The 17699-nt window shown below is 39.3% G+C and overlaps 1 protein-coding gene across 2 annotated transcripts in view; it reads left to right on the top strand.

Moving 5' to 3' along the window:
* Positions 1–9125: 9125 nt before the first annotated feature.
* tnip1 (TNFAIP3 interacting protein 1) overlaps positions 9126–17699 on the top strand; it is a 74640-nt gene continuing 66066 nt past the window's right edge. The window contains exons 1-2 of one of the 2 annotated variants that reach the window (XM_048539648.2): positions 9127–9266; positions 9345–9431. The gene's annotated coding sequence lies outside the window, so the exon portion shown is untranslated. Of the gene's footprint in view, positions 9432–17699 lie in introns of both variants that reach the window. The other variant, XM_048539639.2, reaches the window with a different exon arrangement.

The following is a 17699-nucleotide window of genomic DNA, read 5'->3' as shown; positions in this document are numbered from 1 at the left end:
GCATTACAGCTTAGAAATGTAACCATCAGTTGTCTCAATTAAGGTATAGTTCTTCATTGATAGTCAGCATTTGAAATCACAACACAACATGAAGACACCAAATACTCAATTATGAATTATTTCATAAAAAGTCATAAGTAATGAGGACCTGTCCAAGTCAGGAAGTGGTTGTGTTTTTGTTTCTTCTTTCGTGGGTTGTGAACATCTTTGGCTAGACCAGCAACATTGCCCATCCCTATTTGCCCTTGGGAAGACGGAGGTGAGCTGCCATCTTTGAGCCACTGCAGACCATTTGGTGAAAATGCAACCACAATTGTGTTATGAAGGGGCTTCTAGGACTTTGAACCCGAAACAGTGAAGGAACATGATATTTTTCCAAGTCAGGACATTTAGTGGCTCGGAGGGAACTTGCAAATCACAGTGCTCTCACACATTTGCTGCCCTTTGTCCATCAAGATGGTAGTGGCCACATGTTTGGAAGGTGTTACAGACCATCTTGCAGGTAGTACACACAGCTGCCACAGTGAGAGGGAGTGCAGTGAGACTGAGTGAATATTTAAAATGGTGAATGGAATACCAGTAAAGCTAGCTGCTTTGTTCTGGTTGGTATCGACCTTCTTGAGTATTGTCAGAGCTGCACTCATTGAATACCCACAGTGGAGATTGCTGTCCTCCCTCGCAATGAAAATATTCATCATCCTGCTACTACCATGGTACCAGTGTCCTTAGTGCTACATGTAATACAGTTAATCTGTGCTAAGATGGTGCAGTCAGAAGTCAGGCCTTCTATGTCTGCAGCTGCTCAAGGCAGACTGCCTGAAAGCCAGAAGCTTTCCACCAGCTATGCTGAAGCCACTGGGGTATTCCTCTGTTGGATCATTAGAACAGACAAAGACACTCAGTAGGCATACACTGCGGGGAATGCACAAACACAATTACTTGACATTTGAGGCAATATGGCATGGTTATATTTATAAATTTGGTCTGGACCTTTAATTTTCTGGTGAATTCTAATTTTGCACTGTGACCAAGTGTTCGATATGATGGTCAGTATCTAAGGGAAGGTAAATATTGGTGAATGGTGAACTGGAGTTCTGGTTACTGGTATCACACTTGGACTGTATCTGGGATGCTGCATATAGACGGATGTTGAATGACATGAGCTATAATGAGATGTGTGGCAGGATTCGAGTTTTCTGGTGAGGCCTATCCCAATAATGGCAGCAACCTGATTCATCTTTTATACATCTGCCAGGTAATAGGTAAAGTTTCTCACACAACAGTGATAGGTTGTCTATGAGGGGGCATTATTGCTTGCAAACAACCTTACTAATGGCAGACCTTGTATCATTAATATGCAGCTTCCTGTCTTACTAAATGTGTTAAACCAACTAGAAGCTGAGAGTTCTTAACACATAAGTCAGAGTGCAAACTTAGTGGCACTAACTCACCACTCTCTTCAAAGGATCTCTATGTTGGACACCAGGCAGTAACCATTCAGGACATGGTCCATGGGCTCTAGTCGCTTGCACCTTACATCCATAGACATTGGCATCTGGCAAGTGCCAGTGTCTGGAGGACCCTCTAATCCACTAAAAGGATACTTCTGCACTTCAAGGCTGAACCTCACGCTACAAAGGCATCAATCATTGTGATGCTGCAACAAGGCCATGGTGCAAACAGGGACACATACCCAGATAATGGACTGGACCAGCCTGTGTCTGCAGCTTGTCGCTTTCTGTCATAGCGCTCACTCACTCTGAATCTCCCTGGTTGCTCGTGGCATCCTTGACTGGCCTTATCTGGATTTTTTACACTTTGTCCCTTCAGCCCGAGATGCCAGGATCACAGTACTGCTGTACTTCCATGCTATTTAGAGCAGACATAAAGCCAGCAAGCATGACTTTCAACAATCCTCAGTCAAGTCAAAGGGAGATAACATTCAATCAGGAGGGTCTTGGCTCTGTAAGTCAAGCATCGCCTCTGTTAGCAGGTCCAGGGGCCTGGGCACAGTCAGGCAGCCACTTGGGATGGTCAGACTCAGGAAGCTCTCCATTTAAAGGAAGAGAAGCCATAATTCAGGCAGCTCTCCTGACTCTTTGTGCTCTATTGTGCGCTGTGTTTCTCCTGGAATGAGGGAGAGGCAGGTATCAAGGGAGAGGTAAGTGGGAGGCAGAGCTGGTACAGTCCTGGTGCAGGTGGGGAGGAATCCTGAGTGAGTAAGTAGGCTGTGCAATCGTCGCATAGGGTTAGTAGTCTCAGGAGTTGGGGTGGGTGGCAGTGAGTGGGGAACATATGCAGATAACAGTGAAAGTGGTAGAGTAAATGCCTTAATGGGAGGTGAGTACTTTAGCAGAGATAGAGTGAGTGTGAAGACAGTATACACTGATGGAATGGGGAAGGTCATTTACCTTCTTCCCACATTACTGCGCCCCTCCAGGTATCTGAGGCTGTGCAGATGTGGAGCATTCATCAGACCAATCTGGCATGTTCTGGTGGCATAGCCTTCATGTCTAGTAGGACCTCCAGGTCAGTGTTCCTTCCAATTTTCTTTCCGGCTGCAGGATCCTCTAAGGTCTGTGTGTAGCAGCAACTTCCAGAACCTGTGGTCAATGCAGCATGCATGGAACGCTAGAGTGGGAATGTTGTTCCAAATCTCTGCCCGAGAAATGGGGTGCCAATTTCCCTTTGACTGTAATGCCCTGGCAAAACGTTAGGTAGCTTGCAGGGCATCTCCAGACTGATAATGTAAGTCACTGAACACGGCAGGTTTTTGAAGGTAGCTCCATTGCCAGGTGTGTCAGTTAATTCCGGGATATTTTGGCAATACATCCAGGTAGGCTGAGAGTGGGCGAACGCTATTACAGCAAGTGAACAGATCAGAGGTACATACAGTTCCTGTGTATGTTCCTGAGTGCAAAATGTCCATTACAATAGTTGCCAGTGCTCACAGTTATATCCCACTTCAATGACAGTGAGTCACTAAGTGATTATTAAGGATCTTGCTAGATTTTCTTGAACGATTTACCAGGTAAGCCTAAGCAAAATGAAAAAGCACAACTTCCAATACATGCTGAAGTACAGGTATAACGTTATGGGAGGGAGAGATGCTATCACAATAAGAAAATAGAAAATACAGCAGTTTGAAAGGTTCTTAGAGGTGTTAAATTGTAGCTGAATTTGAGACCCTCGCTGTTAAGATAATAATTTGTATCCTCAGCAGTAGCAAAACTTGTAGAATCCTTGAGTTTTCACTGGGTGAATGTTTCTACAATTTATTCTAACACTAATGCTAGCTTTTGAAATATTGAAAAAGGAAACATGAAAAGACAATTTACCAGTCCTTGCAGTTTCCATTCCACTTCTTTTTCTCTGACTGCTGCTATCCCAGGCAGCTTTGAAATATGGTTCATTTATGTAGTCTTGACTGTGACTGGATTGTTTTCTTCAATCGAACATTTGCAGGGCAAACATTCATTTCTGATATGTGTGCCACATCAAACAATTGTAAATATATTTCTTGATGTGCAACTCAATTGAATGTGTTTACATAAAATGGTCATTTTAGTGCAAACAATTTTGTTTATTTTACATTACTTCCTGAACTCACCTTATTTTGGTTCACATTTCTTCCTATTTATATTCTTCCATTTATGGCCTATAAAGGCTTCAGGTATTAAAATCCGATGATGGAAGTTGAAAATTGATTTTCCATTTTTAACCACTTTCATGACAACCAGACTATAAGCATTTCTACAATGCTTATATTTTGATCCAAATCAAAGAATCCCTACAGTGTGGAAACAGGCCCTTCAGCCCAACAAGTATACACCGACCCTCAGAGCATCCCACCCATACCCATCCCCCTAATCTACACACCCCTGAACACTATGGGCAATTTAGCATGGCCAATCCATCTAACCCGCACAGACGTTGGGAGAATGTGCAAACTCCACACAGTCACACGAGGGACCCTGGCACTGTAAGGCAGCAGTGCTAACCACTGAGCCAACAGGCTGCCCAAATCTTCCAGCCTCTGGATCATCAGAGGTAAGCAAGTGATTTTCTGGCATTTTTCCAGGTGGCAACTTCTTGTTCTATTTGCCACCTCTAACAGGATGTGTTTGTTGGAGGTAGCTTGCCACCATACATGTCGATTTATATTTGTTTCGACCCAGATCTATTTAGTGATTAGTGGTAGAGGATAAACCACCATATAGTGCCTGCAGACGATTCTTAGATAACCAGACGGTTTCTTGTATTATAGCACTAATTACAATTACATTTAGGCAGACATAATTCCTTGAGCCTTAAGGAGCTAGCACAGATGCATCTGGTCCCTTTGAAAATCAGAGCAGAACATCTTGTCTTCACCCACAGACTGTGTATCATCAGGAGAATAGATGGCATCAATGTAACATGAATATTAACCCCTTCAAAAGCATTACCTTATACAACAGGATGCACATTGGGAGAATGCACTTCAGGACCCTGCAGAGGTCCTGTTGCACAGAAATCCGAGGAAACTGCCTGGCTATGCTTGATAATTCTGCTGCCTATGAGACAGTATGAATATCTCTGACCTGGAGCTCAGGGACAGCATATGTTCCCTGTAAACATAACACAGTTTAATACTTGGGATAACTCAGCGGTTATCCAGATGGCTGAGCTGGGTACCAGAAACTAACCCCTCCATCCCTTTCAATTATCTACCCACCCAACCATCTGAATACCCTCCTAACCCCACCTCTGACAATCTGTCTAGCATCAGAACCAGTTCAACTACCTTTTCGATCACTTGACAGGTATCCTTACTACCCAACTACACCCTGCGACCAACCCACCAACTGGACCTGACTACCCCCAGTTGACTACAGGCCAAACCACAACCCCGACAATTCACCCATTCCCTGTTATCTTGACAATCTGGCTAAACACTAAACCAACTACCCACTCCCACTACCTAACTAGCCACCTGAGCACTCAACTAGACTAACCACCTAACTAAGCCTGAACTGACCATCATTCTGTTCACACACTGAGCACCATGACCATCCAACTACACAATGACCAACTAAACTACGCCAGACCACTGAAACTATTCCTGGACCACTGAACTACCCCTGGACCACCAAATTACACCAGGCAACCAAAGTACTATTAGACCACTTAACTAGCTCCAGACCAGCAAATTACATTCCCCCAACTAGGCCTTCTTGTCCTGTCAACCATCCACGCTCTTTAAACCACTCAAAAATCCCCTAATCACCCAACTACTCCCTACTACCCCTCAACAGACCCACTACCCTCCCATCCAGAAATTGCTGCAATCACTTGACCATCGCCTGACCAAACCCAATTGCACTTGACTAAACCACAAAGTGACTAACCCTTCTGCTGACCACCCAATGTCCCAAGACCACCCGAAAACCCCCAAACAGGCCCACCTAGCTACAGCCAAACCAGGCCTCTGACCACTTGTTTAAACCCCATTCAAAATTACCCCAGTCATCCATCTTCTTAGTCGTTCAATTACTTATTCACTCCTTCACCAATGCACCCATTCAGAAATCCACAGCTATTCACTAGAAGGCTTGAGACCATTAAAATTTACATGAATATGGCAGCTCCTAATGTAAAAGTGGGGACAAGTCCTCTCCTTCAATCTGGACATTGGATTTTCCCTGGAGAGGTGGTGCTGGGCATTTCTGCCACTAGTAGGGTCAGAGCCTATAGCTAAAAATGGGTGGGATCATGAGGTCAGAGAAAACATAGCAGCAATGTGACCAAAATTGCTGATGACCACATGATCCACACCAAAGATTCTCGGATCCAATTTTCATCAACATTGTAAACAAAACGTGCAGGAGAAACTCACAATCTATAGAGAGAGAGCGAGAGCAATGTTTTGAGTCTAATGATCCCTCTTTGCAACACCGAGAGACTCAATGTTCGGATCACTGGATGCTGAAATTCCGTGGCCTAGAGAATATGATCAATGAGAAGGACCCACACTTAAGAAGTTCATATTACAGTCTTCCCGCTGCTATCAACAATTTTCCTCATCCATTTAAGCTAAATTATTTAATATCTGTGCTGAAATAGCTGACAGTTGGATATCATATTAATAACATTTCTGAAGAAGGGTCTAAGCCCGAAACATCAGCTTTCCTGCTCCTCTGATGCTGCTTGGCCTGCTGTGTTCATCCAGCTCTACACCTTGTTATCTCAGATTCTCCAGCATTTGCAGTTCCTACTATCTCTGTCATATAAATGTGTTGTTTGTCCACCAGTTCACAAATAGTAATTCTTAAATTTAGAAAAGGACATTGTCCCTGGAGATTTCACTTGTAGATTTCTTTATCAAATCTGAATTCAGTTATTTTATCTAATTTATTACAGCTGCAAGTATCCCAAACTATCAAGCTCCTGGGTGAGGAGGCTTGAACTGACTCCCTCTCTTTATTCATCCACCATCTCTAATGGTTGCAACAAGGTTAATTTTAAAGGGATCCATTCCCTGCGGATGTCTTTCTCCCAATTCAAAAGAATATAGCTTTTAAAGAGAGAAAGTTTACTCAGGCTTTCTTGAATTAATGAGAGTGAGTTTATTCATTACTAATTGCAAGATAAATAATAATACAAACCATATATGCACAGAGTATCATCTGACCTGATGATACCACCCATTTCTGTCTATAGCTTCTGATCCTGCTCGGGGTGAGTTCAAAAAAAGGTAAAAGTTTGGAAAAAATATACAGATCAGTCTCCGAGTTATGAGATTTGTATAGCAATTTGCAGATGATGTCAGAACTGGAGGCGCAGTAGACAGTGACGAAGGTTACTTCAGTGTACAACATGATCTTGATCAAATGGGCCAGTGGGCCGAGGAGTGGCAGATGGAGCTTAATTTAGAAAAATGTGAGGTGCTGCTTTTTGAAAAGGCAAATTGGGCAAAGCTTATACACACAATGGTAAAGTCTTGGGGAGTGTTGCTGAACAAAGAGACCTTGGAGTGCAGGTTCATAATTCCTCGAATGTTGAGTCGCAGGTAGATAAGATAGTGGAGAAGGCATTTGGTATGCTTATCTTTATTGGCCAGTGCATTGAGTAAAAGAGCTGAGAGGTCATGTTGCAGCTATAAAGGGTATTGCTTTGGCCATTATTGGAGTGCTGCATGCAATTTTGGTCTCCCTGCTATAGGAAAGATGTTGTGAAACTTGAAGGGGTTTAGAGAAGATTTATAGGGATATTGCCAGGGCTGGAGGTTTTGATCTATGGAGAGAGGCTGAAAAGACGGTGCTATTTTCCCTGGAGCATCAGAGGCTGAGGGGTGTCCTCAAACATGTTTATAAAATCATGATGGGCATGGATAGATAAATAGACAAGGTCTTTTCCTTGGTGTGTGGGAACCCAAAACTAGACGGCATAGGCTTAAGGTGAGATGGGAAAGATTTCAAAGAGACCGAAGGGGCAACTTTTTTCAAGCAGAGGGTGGTGCATGTATGGAATGAGCTGCTAGAGGAAGTGGTGGAGGCTGGTACAATTATAATATTTAAAAGGAATTTGGATGGGTACATCAATGGGAAGTGTTTAGAGGGATATGGGCCAAATGCTAGTAAATGGAATTAGATTTATTTGGGATATCTGGTGTGCATTGACGAGTTGAACCAAAAGGTCTGTTTCTGTGTTGTATATCTCTGTGACTCTAAGAATAGGCGACAAAACATTGCAACCAGCTCATTGGGTTGATGCCATGGCATTAATGTTGGCAGGTGAGCAGTTGATTTCAAGATGTTTGGTTTTGTAGGTCAGCTGAAATATCTTTGTCTTGTCTCCTTTTGACTGTACTTTTCTTTGACTTCTGGCTTCCAACAAAGACAGAGATATCTCCTTTTATTTTGACCTGCAATGCAGGTATAGCTAGGGGCCTGCCTTCTCAGCTATGTACCTGATAGCACGTCCATACCCACTAGCACACACAGACCAGGGCTGAAAATGACTTGTAACCCCTTTCTTACACATCCTTGAAAGAGAAAAGCACAAACCTGTCTCTCACTCGAACTGTTTATTTTCTCCTACGTTCATAGTGTGTGATAACTCACAGATTACAGCCCAGTTTGCAATACATCCCTCCCTTTTAAATCCTTCCCTTTGAAGCTTCTTTGACTCCCATCAGGTGTGACATTGTATGGTCTACCTTGAGGCTGAGGATAATCCTGACAGGACTTCTAGTCACTAAATTATATTGCTTAGAATTTACATTCACAGTTATTTCTTCTGTTTGTATATCCTCTTTCTTTAAAAAAAGTTCTATTTCAAAGTTCAACATGTCCGTGGGTGATAAGGCTTATGAGTCATCGTGATGACAATATTATTGATTAATTTAATAGGAAGCATTCATGAACAGCTATTTCACAAAATCCATGTGTAAGCTTGGAAACTACTGCTGAGCCTGTACCACACATATCCCTTACTTGAGTACATTTTTTAACCTGTCTGTTTTCAGGTTCTTCTGCCAAAAATATTGAAAAGCAGAGAAACATCAAACATACTGCAGGTACTATAAATCTGAAAAAAATATCAAAACACCAGAAAAACACAGCAGAGTTGATGGAATTTGTGGCAAAAGGAATGTTTCACCGGAGGAAATTTTTATAAGCACTGGTTCAAATCAAAAACAATCACCTCTTTTCTTTTATAAACATCAATTATTTCAAATGTATTTCATGCTACAGTTGAGAGCAACTTACAAGAATATCTATTTACTTTGTTCCTTGGTTAATGCTCTAAATGCAGAAATGTTATCACAACATAGTCAGTGATGTACCATTGCAACTCTTCCACAACTCTTTTCAGGAAATTTTGTGTCAGCTTAGAAATAAACACGCTGATTATTTTATTTAACAAAACATTTACGATTAATATAAAGGTGTGTCTTTGGTAACTCCACGATTACTGTAAATTACAGATCTATGATATTGTTATCATTGCTGTTGATGTAAGTTTTCCACTGATGCAGGCCACTCAGTTCACTGAGGCTCCTCTTTAGGGCTTCCTCTTGCAGTGTGGGAGTGTACTGACTCTTTTTTCCGTTACAGCTATGCAGACAAGGGAATCCTCATGCTTGCGACACCACATAGGGGCTCAACATTTTTCTATCCAATTTAAAGAGAAAACCGTAGGAGGGTCACAAAGTCAAAACTTTTTTTGATAATGATGAGAAAGTGACTTGTTTTTTTTGAAGGGGTTTCCCTTTGAAACGGGTGGGTTAGTTTTCTTTTCTTTCGTATATATACTCGAACAGTTGCTTTTTGTCACTGAGTGCCCGCTTTCCATTTCAGTCACAGTACTATTTGTGGTGATGCTGCAGCTGGTGTACTGAATATAAAACTAAAGAATCTGAAGAATTATCTACAAAACATACTGTGGTAAGTAGTACTAATTGTCTTACACATTTGTATATTAATATAGGAAAACTGCATAAGCCATTTTGTCACAAGAGAGGGAATCTACAGTCCCAAACATGGAGTTTAAGAATGTATTCTTCCAGCAAGCACAGGCCTAACCTTTTTATCATTTAAAAAAGCATTTCTAAAGCAAAAGATTCAGTGATAAAGCATTTTTAAAAAATGTGATGGCTGTGATACATACTCAGAATATAATGAATGTTGTAGCATAATGTTTTGTGGTTTAAGACAGCATTTTATGTAACACATGCAGAGGGAATCTCCTAATGTGATTGATACATGATATATTTGCCACTTGTACTCTATATTGAACTGAATTAAATTAGAATGAGCTTTATTGTCACATGTGCTCATATGAGCTCAGTGGAAAGTTTACAGGACAACACTTACAATCCCATCTTTGGTGTCAAGGTAATTAGGTACAGATTCTTGAGTGCAAATTCCCAGTAACTGAAAAAAGAGCAAGAAGAAGTCCAGCATTACAGATCTTCAAAAGTACAAAATCATAGTCTCAAATTAGCAAAATAAAGAAACAGGAATTCTATGGCACTCTCAGGATGTTAAGGAATATTCAGGCCAGGATCTTTTATTTTTCTCTTATGCATGTTTGAATGGTTGCACCCATGTTCCGACCATCTAACCACGGAATAAAGCAAACTATATTGTCATAGCAAATGTCAATCAGCGAATTTATGGCAGTAACATCTCATGTCTTAATGCTGCTCACATTTCAAAATATTAAATGAGGACTGTGCCCTCATCTTCTGGGTCCACATGTGGATTATATTTATGGTGCTTAATGGGCCTTAATCTTTTCCCAGATACTCTTTCGTGATTTTTACGTTAAAAAAACAACTTGGATTTGCTTTATTCTATTCACTTATGCTTCCTCATGGCACTCCTCTTAGCTTTCTTAATTCACTGTCATTAGTTATGTTCTGAGTTATCAGAAATGTTCAATTATATTCCTTTTGGAGAATGATGACCTTTTTCACAATTCGCCATTCAAGATGGTTAGTACATCTGTAATATCACCATATATATTTCAAAGACTGATGCCCCACGAATAATCTGGGAAATCTTAATTGCTCAGACCAATGAGTTTAGGAGTTGGAATATTATGCTGAGGTTGTACGGGACATTGGTGATGTCACACTACAGTTCTGGTCGTCCTGCTAGAGGAAGGACATTATTAAAATGGAGAAACAAAATTTACCAGGAATGCAGATTTTTAATTATAAGGAGAAGCTGAATAGTCTAGGAATTTTATCACTGGAGTGTAGGTACTTGAGGGGTGACCTTATAGAGGTTTATAAAATCATGAGGGGCATAGATAAAGTGAGTAGCAGAGGTCTTTTCCCAAAAGTGGGGGAGTTCAAAACTAGGGGGAAAGTGTTTAATGTAAGAGAAGAAAGATTTAAAAGAGACCTGAGTGACAACATTTTCATACAGAGGGTAGTTCGTATGTGGAATGAACTGCCAGAGGAAATGTTAGATGCAGATACGGCTATAACATATAAAAACATTTAGACAGGTACGTGAATAGGAAAGATTTGGGGGCTGCAGGCTATATGCAAGCAAATGGGATTAGTATAGTTCGGGAAACTTGGTCGGCATGAACTAATTGGACTGAAAACTGTTTCCATGGTATATGACGCTCTAATTCTATGTGCAAAATACATTGTCACTTGAAGTTAATCTTTGATGTCAAACAATTTACTAATATTGTTATAAAGTTAACAATAGTTATCAATAGACTTTATAAGTTCAATATTTGTTGGAATAGAGTCTAGGAATATAAATCACAAATCATTAAACACAGCAAAGCAAGGTAACAAAGCCATTAGAACTAAAATCAAAACATTGGGATTCATTCCGGGAGGAATAGAATTCAAGAGCTGTGGTGGCCGGATTGGTTGTTTAGCTTCTTAATATCATTTGAATACCTCTTGCTTCAATTTAAAAGGCATTGAGCAATTCAGCCACAAAATGATTTTGAGAAAAAGTTATGAGACGGGCTGTTCAAAGTTTCAGTGAAAGGTGAATGTATTTTGCCACAGGAAAAACAGGAATGCTGCCTTTGTGGTTTATTACTTTTCAGAGCCATGCAAATGAATTTACTCTATTCCCTCGTGGTATGTGGATATCACTAGCAGGGCCAGCACTTATTATCCATCCCTAATTGACACTTGAGCCACTGCAATCCATGGACTGTTGGTAGACCCACAATGCCATTAGGGAGAGAATTCCAGGATTTTGACCCAGCAGCATTGCTGTGCTGTAGCCAATCTTGCAAGATTGATAATTTCACAACATCTGTAGGAGCACTATAGCGGTGCTCAGTTGCAGCAAAATTTACTGGTAAAACAGTTAATATATTTTACAGCAACGATTAGTATATAAATCATTTTAATATATTTCCCAATTAATTCCCATCGCATGGTACAATTGCAATTTTTTTTCTTTTATCAGTCTGTTTTATTCCAGACACTAAGGGATATAAATTATTGGTGGGTGAAGATCCAGAATCGGGACATTCATTCAAAACCCTGATATCTGAAACAAGAGTAAATCAATGTAGAGTTCAAAGCAGGCCTACAAGGAATGGCTTTTTATATTCATGCTCGTTGCCATCAACGACTTCCAAATATTCAGTACCATTATGTATAAATTAGACGTCAAATGTGTTTATTGAGAACGGCAGACCTGACATCAGCAAACCGTTAGCCTTCTGCCGTTTGTATTTGAATCCATCTTGGCATTAAATGGTGATGAACACAGTCTTGTTCAGTATCATTCTGATTTTAACTGCTCTTTGATCTTTCCTGTGTTAGTGAATTATTGATATCTGAAAGTCCACGCATTGTTTTTCAACATAACCAATGGCAACAGAAAATAAATGCTTCGGTGAATTAGTGAAGATATGCTAAAGTGGGAAATCAGTAATGAAGCAGATTCATATGCCTCAATGGCATCCTAAAACATTTGAATAAAGCACCGTGCTTGTATTTGATATAAGGGCAAATGTTATGAACTAACGTGGAGATTCAATCACCAGTAATTCATTTATCCACAGTTTTACATTGAATTTACAGGACCAGATTTGGTTAATAGGTCTACGCCGGTGTCTATATTCCACAAACGATTCCTGTCATCCTTACACATCATTCCATCAATATATCCTTCTCTCCCTTTTTCCTTTTATGTTCCAATCTAGCTTTGCCTTTAAAGTATCTACACTGTTTACAGCAATTGCTCCAACTTTCTCATCATCCTCTAGGTAAAGATGATTTTCATAAGTTCCTTGTTGAATTCATTAGTGAATTAGTGAAAACTTAGTGAAAACATCCTCAGCCCATCTACCTTATCAAGCTCCACCACAATTCTAAAAACCTCAATCAGGTCACCTCGAGACCCTCTTGTTCTAGAGACATGAATCAGTCTATTCAGTCCATCCTTACAATTGTACTATCAAAGTTTCTGCTACAGAAATGTAAATGTTATTTTTTGCTTTTTTTCCAGTGTGTGTTTGAGCAAATTGCATTTCAGCAGACAGTATTGCATTATAAATGTGGTCTAACTGAGATTTTGAATTTTGCTTGCAGTGTGACGGGCTCATTTCATCCCAAATCTCGGTAGCTCTGGGAGATGTCCAGCATAGGACAACAAAATATGCAAAGTTTATAGTGTTGTGGGTTTTAAAATAAATATTTACAGTTTATTCCTCTTTTCCTGAGAAATACTAAACAGAAAATTTTAGTTTCTGCTTTTGTGTGCATCCTTTTGTTCCACACTGTTAAGTACTGTAGACAGCATACTGAGGCGTGTTAAGCATGCAATCTATTTATTTTTGGGACCCACTTTTTGATCGTTAGTAATAGAAGTAATAATCAAAAAAACACCCACCTTTTCAAAATTTTGGTGTCCGAGTTCCGAGGTCCAGAAGCACATAAAAGCACATGGTACATTGCATAATATAAGGCAATGTGGGGAGCTAACCTGTGATGAATGTTATATGATGCCAAAGCAGATACTGAGAAAAATGAGATAATTTTCACATTTAACTGTTATATTATCAACAAGGGTTTGAGCTGTAGGGAGAGGCTGAATAGGCTGGGGCTATTTTTCCTGGAATGTCAGAGACCGAAAGGTGACTTTATAGACCTTTGCAAAATCATGAGGAGCATGGATAGGGTAAATAGCCAAGATATTTTCCTAGGGTAGGGGATTCCAAAACTAGAGGGGATATGTTTAAGGTGAGAGCATAAAGATTTAAAAGGGACAAGAGGAGCAACTTTTTCCACTCAGAGTGTGGTGCATGTATGCAGTCAGCTGGCAGAGGAGATAGCGGAGGCTGGTACAATGATAACATTGAAGAGGTATCTGAATAGAAAGGGTTCAGAGGGATATGGGCCAAATTCTGGCAAATGGAACTAGATTTATTTAGGATATCTGGTCTGCATGGATGAGTTGAACTGAAGGGTCTGTTACCATGCTGTACAGCTCTATAACTGTGTGACCCTAAATCATTTTGATACAAGAGGTCTAGAAATTACCATCGACAATATTTCTTTGTTGAGTGTTTCATACATTTGTGTACCATTTTTTGGCTATCTTACAAAGCTGTTTACCTGTTAAGATAAGTGGATGAAGCCAACATTAAATAGTGAATAGAGGATTATGATATTAAATTAACAAACATCTATCTATTAATATTAGTAACAGTAAGTTGTACATTACAAAAGTATTTCATTGTAACCAAAGGAAAGTGCAGTATTTCACTCATGACTAATATAAAGTTGTTTATGTGCCAGAAAATAACATGCTTGTTTATATATCCTCACAAAAAAACTACTCCAGAATTCAAGAAAATGCATCGAATAAAGTAACAATAATACCATTTTTCAGAATAATACCACAGAGCTTTTGCTTCAATTTTTAAAAAAACCTGGGCGTTATGTCAAATATGTTCACTTACAAAAATTGCCACCCCACCACTGGCTAAATCATAATATTTCTAAAACCATTTTATTTAGCCTTGTCTCCTCTGGCCAATGTGTTTTTGTCTCTGAATGTATGAAGAATCCTGACTTTAAATATTAAATTTCACAAATGAGCAGCTGTAGCTTTTAACGTTGTCCAAAACACCAAATATAGAATGAGTTTCTAACATTCTAGATTTTTGTAATCTGTAAGGAAATGGCACAGTTGGAATTTTACCACACTGGGCTGGCTCCATTTCCACTCTCTGAATATGCAGTTTATTCACTACTGCAAACTGGGTCATTATGCTCATTCAACTGATTAACAATTCTTCCAGATGTGGAAGATTAAAATTTTAAAAATATTGTCACTATTTTAACAGTCAAGTGAAGAAATGTTTCATTCCATCAATATGTCTATTTATTTCTGTTTGTCATATCAGTAGCTATATGCAGCTTACATATATATTGTCACTACCAGCTATTTTAGCACTATTAACAATGCTGACCATTCATTGATTCCATATTGCTTTATTTCACAAAAATCAACACCTTCTACAACCTAACATAACAAAGTGTGAAGCTGGATGAACACAGCAGGCCAAGCAGCATCTCAGGAGCACAAAGCCTGCTGTTTCAGGCCTAGGCCCTTCATAAGAGACCCTTCTACAACCTGTCTGGTATTTCCCTCTTTCAAGGAGAAATGGTTGGAGCAGTTTCAGCACGTGTCAGTCTGTTTTTTTCAGCCACTGAGAGGCTCAAGTCGTCTCTGTGGCTAAATTCCTGTTTTAGTGCCCCAGGATTAAAAGTTGATGTGGTTGTAACAAGATATGATCAAGCTAAATTCAAATGCCTTATATTTTAAATAAGTGCTGCCCCGGTTTTATAGCACAGTCAGAAATGTAGCATCATTTCAGTTGCAGTGGGATTTCGTAAAGCAATTTCCTTTGAGTTTAAAGATAAATCCATGTTTCATGACTTCCATTAGGCCTACCCGAACAAGTTGTAAAATCACTTTTGTGACTTCAACCAAGTTGGATAGATAAACAATTAAACTCTCATTTCTGCAGAGTATCCAAAGTGTTTCTTCAGATATGAGCATTGAAATGTTAATTTATCACAGGATTGTATGTGGCTCTCTATGGACAAATGATCCACAAACGCACCGCATACATATGGCACAGCTTGCAGACTCACTTTGCTTCGAATTTGTTGTCAAACGGTCATTAGATGTGTCAACATATAATATTAAAGGTGACACACTGCAATATCCATTCTGTCAACTCTCAGCACAAATTGAACGAAATTTGATACATTGAGCCACATGAGATGATATTATCATTTGGCAAAACACCCTGTACAGAGAACACAGAAGCAGTTTCACAAAGAATGTCTGACTAATAATTTCCATTTATTCCTTTTAGATATTTCTAAAGTGAAATATTTGAAATAAATGCATGCACATTGATGTTTGGTATTCCCCTCCACCTACTCCAGTTGTTCTTGGCAACTTCTTGATATAATAGATGATATATTCAGAAGTAGAAAAATGTTGAGAATCGGGTTAAAGCTGCATTTTAAGAATATGTTCACTAAGTCCAATCACAGATGCATTATGGTACAGAAGTATGCCATTCAGCCCATCATGTCTGTGCCAATTCTCTGAGCAAAACTAGTCGAATGTTCATATGTAAATTGAAACAGACATTGTTGTATTGTTTTCATCAGATATGGCTCATTAAATGAGCATGCAACATGGTAAATATACAAGATGTAGAAAGGAGATTTTTTTGTAAATTAACAACAGATTTTTCAAAGCCAGTTACAAAGAGATAAAACATACAAATTGCAATGAACAGTTAAACAAAGTTCCTTTTGTAAAAATAAACTGGCAATTTTTGTTTCTTTCCTTCACGGGGTGAGGTCATTGCTGACCGGTGCAGCATTTATTGTCCATCCCTAATTGTCCAGTTAAGAGTTCAGAGTTAAACAAGTTGCTGTGGGGTTTGGAGTCAGACCAGGTAAGGATGGCATTTTCCTTCTGCAAATAAACACAACCAGCACAGTGCATCTCTTGAGACTCTAATGGATCATTCCCCTCCACAATAATCAAAGAAGAATGAATAACGTAGATCATTCTGATATACTCTTTTCTATTATTCAAGTAACATTTGATTCAGGGACATTTCTGAGAGCAGAGGAAACTGGCGGCTGCAGCCCAAGTACTTTCCTGATTTTTTGTAAAATTGAGTGAGGCAGAATGTATGATTAAACTCACACGTGCACCAATCTCCATTCACCAGTGTGGTTTCTAGCCAGATAAAAGCTCATGGGACAGTCACTAATTTTTCCAAAAAGAAATACAAATATACAATCATGGAAATATATCATATGGGGAAATACCACGCTAATTTAGAAATCCCCTCAGAATTCTATATAACAGCTTCCAAAATGCATACCCAGCTCTTTATAAAATTTAGATTTCCTTTATAATTAATAAATAATTTTTCTTGTTTATTAAAATTGTATATGAATAAAACAGCATGGAAGTAGTTTTTATTTTGCTTAAAATTCAGTTAAAATTTTTCACAAAATGATCTCTCTCAATAATCACAAATGATCTACTTTCTGCTGCCCCCTTATCATTTTTAAGGGTAATATTTTTGTTTTAACAAAAGTTAGTGAAGGCTTTACCTTCACTGTGGTTGATGGTCTAATAGTTAAATGATGAAAAATCTACATCTTTGTTTTGGAGAAAGTGATTTTGTTAACAGATTAATAACTGTGGAAAAATTATCTCCAATTGTTCATGAAAGGAAATATTTTTTGTGTTCTGTAACAGCCACTATTGACTTCACAAAATAGAAGGACAGTAAAAACAGAGTCATAAAGCAAATGGAGTATTAGGGTAGGGAGATTTTGCTAAAACTATTCAAGTAACTAGTTAGACCACGGCTGGAATACAGTGAACAGTTTTGGGGTCGTTATCTAAGGAAATATGAACTTGCATTGGAGGCAGTTCAGAGAAGGTGCATTAGGCTGATACCATGTATGAAGTGGCTGTCTCATGAGGAAAGGTTGTGTAGATTGTACTGTACTCATTAGAATATAGAAGAATGAGAGTTGATCTTGTCGAAACATACAAGTCTTCTGGAGAATTTACAGGGCAGACGTGGAAATGTTGTTTCCCCTTGTGCGAGAGTCTGGGACCAGAGGGCAGAATCTCAGAACAGGGAGGCACCCATTT

The sequence above is a fragment of the Stegostoma tigrinum genome, chromosome 1, assembly GCF_030684315.1.
Source record: "Stegostoma tigrinum isolate sSteTig4 chromosome 1, sSteTig4.hap1, whole genome shotgun sequence".
Classification (NCBI taxonomy): Eukaryota; Metazoa; Chordata; class Chondrichthyes; order Orectolobiformes; family Stegostomatidae; genus Stegostoma; species Stegostoma tigrinum.
The sequence above is the reverse complement of the archived record's forward strand: the minus strand, read 5'-3'. Positions and strand labels throughout refer to the sequence as shown.